The following is a 5780-nucleotide window of genomic DNA, read 5'->3' as shown; positions in this document are numbered from 1 at the left end:
GTCTAATTGTGCTGGGCAGCTCTGTCTTGGCAAGCAACTCTGAAATTATATGTGAAATGGGACAGGAATCTTGGAAAAGCCTGACACTGGATATCATTAATTCTACTTTGGTAGGGAAGTTTTTCTCAGGTGAATTATGTGCTCTGAAAAGACTCTGTATTTTTTTAAGCCTTTTGCATTGTTATATCAATTAAGGTACATAAAAAATATTCTTACAACTAACTAGAAATCATGAGAAAATCCATGTGAAATTTAGAGACAAATTAAGATAGTAGAGAACCAAACAACTGATGTATACTCAGTCCAGTGACTCAATATCCAGATTGTTGCCTCTTTTTATTTTTATATCAGTATCTTAATTCAGGACCAGGCAAGGAATATATCCATATGTTTTACTTCTTTTGTAGAATTAGCTTAAAGGAAAAGAAAAAAAGTCACCAAAATATAGTATTGCAGACTCGTCATTTTTTTTCCTGAGAAGATCATAAATTATTTAAAGTTTTTTCATCTTCAGAATGCCCAGATGAATGGTCTGAGATATTCAAAGACTAGAAGCTAAAAGATTATACAGGTGATTCAATAATTCTTGCCAACAACTAAAATAAAAATCATGACTTTTTTTATATTTCAAGCATGAAGAATTAATTTTTCTCTCTTAATTTTCCTCTGTATGAACAAATCATTTAAGATACATCAGTATTAAATGAAAGGAGATAGCCATAGCTGAAATGCAAATGTATGTCATCAGTCCATTTTTAGTTTCCTTGGAAATACTTTTTTGCTTTTTCCACTTGGTTCTTTATACTTGAGAAAGTAATATTCCTCATGTGAACACTGGTAATTAAGTCTGGCATTCATATTTTTTTTCTATTGCTACTTTTCTTGGTGCTTATTTAAGAACTTTGTTTGCGAAGTTGAATACCCAAGGTTCCTTTTCAACACTTGTATTGATTTTTTTTTTGTCGTTTGACAAACAGACAGCAACCTGAACTCAACATGGAGAAAAATAACAAGCAGGCAGTGTTCTTCTAATAACTACTATGAGCAAGCCAAGATCAAACTGTACCCAAACAGAAAAGGAGAGGCCTTTATTTCTTAAGTATCAATGACATCATCAACAGGTGAGTGTGTGGTGATTCTCCCTTTGAACCTAAAAATTAAGAAATAAATTCAAATGGAAGCTCTATAGTTTTTTCAGCAAGTATGAGTTACTTGAATTCAGGTCTCTGTCCACAAGTGGGCCACAAATATGTTAATCCAGCAGGGTGTGGAAAATTAATCTTGATTATGAACTAATATTGTCATTATAGTCCAGACAGTAGAGACACGGATGTGCAACTCAACCCTTTGTGCATAACCTGGCAGGAATATGGGTGACTGTGTGTCACAGCATTTTGTGTGTACACCTTTGGGGGTCCAGCAGGGCATCACACCTGGCTGTGTGAAGTTGTGTGAAATGAATCCAGAGCTGCTGATGTGTGGGGATGGAGAGAAAGTCATCAGAAGAGAGGGGAAGTATGTGTGAAGAGAGAGTGGTTTTTAGCCTAGAGAAGAGGAGGCTGAGGTGATCTGATCACTCCCTACAACTACCTGAAACAAGGTTTTAGCAAGGTGGGGAGCAGGGTCTTCTCCCAGGTAACAAGTGACAAGATGAGAGGACAAAACCTTGATCTGAGCCAGAGGAGGTTCAAGCTGAACATTATGGGGAATTTCTTCACAGAAGTGGCTGTTAGGCATTGGAAAGGACTGCCTAAGGAGGTGGTAGAGCTATCACCCCAGGAGGTGTTTAAGAGAAGACTGGATGTGGCATTTAGTGCCATGGTCTAGTCAACAAGGTGGTGTCCAGTCAAAAGTTAGACTTGATGATCTCAGAGGTCTTTTCCAACCTAAATGGTTCTGTGAAAGCCTTCCAATGTCTGATAAGCTCTGGAGGTGGACTGCCTGGCTGAACCTGCAAAAATGGGTAAAGCACCAAGTCTGCTCAATTTGTCCAAAGCCACCAGTACATAGTGACATTAACAATGGGTTGTATTGATAAGACATATCCCAGAAGGTGCTGGGTGCTGTGTTCAAACACAGAGACAATATCATACATACACCTTTGAGTCTCTTCCACACTCATCTAGAAGCTGATAGTGTCACTGTGGCTCTCCACGTGGGCATGCAAGTATGTGCATGAGTGAACTATTTGGGGGAGTACATGGAGAGATAGTTATCTGTAATTATTAATATAGACTAGATTCTGTTAATAATACCAGCTTAATAAATAGTAACGTTTCATAAATATTAGTTGTGATCTGTGTCTCCCCCATCTTGATCCCTTACCAGGGAAAAGGGAATTTGTAATAAATACTTCAACAGGTTTTTCTGCATGGAAAAGACAAAGGATGAACCACTCAGTGCAAGATCTGCTATATGTTTGCAGAGAAGGGCCCTCTCACTGAGGAACTTCATTTCCTGGCCACACCCACCCATTACCCTCTACCAACAAAGATTTATGAGCCTTCAGTTCATGTTAAGTTTAAAAGGGTTGTATTCTTTTGTGTTTTTACAGTGCAAAGGTTTATGATTTAGGTTTCGGTTGGTTTGAGTTTTTTCTCTTTTAAATCTTAACCTGAATCAGAAAGAAGGCTGGATCATCACTAAACATAATGCATTATGATTAACTTCATGAAGCAATTTCTCTTGTGCAGTTTTGCTAGTCCAGGCATTCTAGCTCTTAGTTTAATTGAATTTGTTGATAAATCTGTCATGACATGCTTTCTATATATGATCTTTCTATAAAAAAATTATTTCTACAGAATAAAATTCACTCCATGAATAGAATTAGAACAAGGCTCGTACATTGTTTAAGCATGTATTCAATGGGTTTCTAACAAGCAGTAGGAATGACTTAGATCGGCCCTCTGTTCATTTATGACTTTCCCATTAACATTTGCAAAATAGGCAATGAGAAAAAACATATGTTGAAATCACACATTTCAGCAAATGTTTTCATTAAATATTACCAACTACTTTCATTGCTGAAATGGAATATTCTTATTTAATCAATGACTCCAGTAAATAAATGCACTTTTGCCTGCAGTGTCTTTTGCATTAGAATTTCAGTTTCTACACTTGTCCCCAAGGCCAAGAAAGAGCATGACTTTATGTTGCCGATGTGCTGTGTTTCATCAGGTTGTGTCTCAGTATATACATGTCACTTTAGATCTAAGCAGATGTGACAGAAGGTAACAGACTATTCTGTGGCGCTGCAATGTCAGCCCGTGCACCAGAGCGATTAGAAAATGCAGTGCTGTGAGCACAGTGACTGGGAAGCAGAAAACAAACACAGTAACATCTAATTTTCTGACAGAAAGTCAAATAAATGGAGCACACATGCTCCTTCACTGAAGAAACCCCCCCCGTGTTACTACCATGGGAATAATAACGATTTACTCTTCTTTTTGTTTTGACAGTAAGCAATTATCACCTTCAACGGGACTGAGGCAGGCAGTGAGTACACCATGGAAAGGAAACAGTGAGTAGGTCCTACTGGGTTTAACACATTTTATTACTGCATGTAGTTTTATGGATTTCAAAAGTAGGATCAATTTTCCCTCCCTGAATTCTGATTACGATAATTTTTTTATTTATTTACTTTCAAATGAGAATGCTATTGGCTTCCTTTGTCATATTTCTTGATAATATGACTGCTTTGGCCACTACAGTGCTATGTTTCATGTCTCTTTGCCCACAATACAAGATGTTTCATTTACTTAAAGCTTTCTTGATGTTATCGGACTGAGAAAATTTACTTCACTAGCCCTAAAAGCAATTCCAGGAATAAGACTTGCTCCTGCACTCAATTATCTGCCCCCATTCTATCAAACATCTGTAGAGAGGTTAAAAAAATGTAAGGACACCCAGGCCCTAGGTCATCCAGGAAAGATTATCTGGGAATTGACTTTTTTCCCCCTAATATAACAAAAATTCCTGTCAGCAAGTCTCTTGGCTGTGTGAAAGCCAGGCTCACCTTTCTGATTGCCAAACTGTTTTAGAAACTCAATTACCAGTCATTTTAATTTCACTATATTTCAAAAAAAAAATGCAGAGGAGGACTCACATCTCAGAAGAGGATGCAATACCAGTGTGGTCATGCAGAACAGCTTTGTCCTTAAAAGTTATTAGAGCCAGTCAGTGGGAGAAGGGAAATAAAATTAGGTCATCTTAATTCAAAGTCTTATTTTATTTTCATTGTCATTCTGCTTTTGGTAATCATCATCCTTTTCCAGCCATCATACTCGAATCATTTCTTTCATTTGATAGTTACATTTTTTGTAAACATGGAAAAATTTACCTTTGGAAGTTTTTGACTAGTCAACTTCTCAATTTTCTCAAATAGACTTTTTAATTGTCCTTTTGACATTGAGAAATTTGGAGAAATACATAAAAACATAGATAGAGAAAGTACACAGTTACCATACCTTTTATGTTACCAAGTGAAGGACTAAGTGTTAAAATTATTATGAAAGAACAGACACCAAGTTAGAATTCGGTGACTGTAGCCACTTCAGCATGGCCAATATCCATGAAAATTTCTGAGAAACTTTTAGCACAGCCTAAAACTAAAAGGGAAAATTCTCTTTTGGCAGGAGCAGTTCAGCTAGGAATACCCACTTGCATCTGTGAGCACACTAATACATGTGACAGCACAAGAGGCAGGGAGAGAGAGCATAAGTGCCTCAGTAAGTGGAAGTACAGTGAATGACCTTAAGGATTAAAGTGCATCAGACCCTTATGGCAAATGACACCAGCCTGCCGTCAGTTATGGGAAAAAGACCTCTGTTCCTCTCATGAAGTAGCTCTGCCACTGAGGTTTCAAGGACAAAATGAAGAGGGTTTGTTACCTGGGGGAAAAGGGGGGCATTCAATTCAGTTTTTTATATACTGGCCTGAAGACAATCCAGGCTGCAGGGATTTTTGACCTGCAAACATCTGGCTGTTGTTTTCGTGTGTGATAAATTCCAACACTCCAATCTCTCTTTGGGGTACATATTAATAGGTGATAGACCTGAAATAAAAGCTCATGTTAAACGAAAAGGTTCACAAGTTTGTTGGTTTAGTGTAGCTTTGGGAGGAGAGATGGGGGGAAAGAAAAACAGACAGGATAATCTAAAGAGTAAGAACAAATTGATAGCTAGTACAAGGAAAAGCAATGTGAGAGAATTCAAAGAAGGGAAAAAAAAGGTTGAAATTAAACAATTCTTCATGTTTTCTTCATCAATAGAGGAATCTGTGTACTTATTCATAAATATTATCAAGGAAGCAGTGAATTCAATAAGATTATTTCTTCTCAGTAGAAGGAATTTGTGACATGCTTTGCTCCATCCTCTTCAATCATAAACCTCTTTCTGGACATAAAGAGTAAAACTTGTAGCACCCATATTCCAGACTGATGTATATGCCAGACACCAAGAGAAATCCTGAGTCTAAAGTTCTAGATTTGCAGGCAGCCCCAGTTTAGGCAGGCTGATGCAGAGCCAGGCTCAGCACACGGCAGGACAGAGCAATAATTCTCAGTGACTATGAAAAAGCTGAACATTTGTGTCACAGACTCAATTTCTTGTTGCTGTGGGTTTTGTGCAGCAGAGTACACTGCTGTCAGAAGAAAAGCAGCCCTACATTTCTCAGCACTGCTGGCAAGTTGGATGGGAGAGGCCTCAAATATGTGTGTCTTGCTGAATACTCAGTCCATGCCTAAGGTGCTGCTGAAGAGGAGTAGGAGGATGGTTGGGGAA

General features: G+C 38.0%; 1 long non-coding RNA gene across 1 annotated transcript; it reads left to right on the top strand.

Moving 5' to 3' along the window:
• The first annotated feature begins 1025 nt into the window (after nt 1-1025).
• Nucleotides 1026-4705, top strand: LOC116793682. The gene is made up of 3 exons (XR_004359560.1): nt 1026-1121; nt 3459-3524; nt 4635-4705. It is a non-coding gene; the product is annotated as an uncharacterized LOC116793682 (long non-coding RNA).
• The last annotated feature ends 1075 nt before the right edge of the window (nt 4706-5780 follow it).

This window comes from Chiroxiphia lanceolata, chromosome 14, assembly GCF_009829145.1.
Source record: "Chiroxiphia lanceolata isolate bChiLan1 chromosome 14, bChiLan1.pri, whole genome shotgun sequence".
Lineage (NCBI taxonomy): Eukaryota > Metazoa > Chordata > Aves > Passeriformes > Pipridae > Chiroxiphia > Chiroxiphia lanceolata.
The sequence above is the reverse complement of the archived record's forward strand: the minus strand, read 5'-3'. Positions and strand labels throughout refer to the sequence as shown.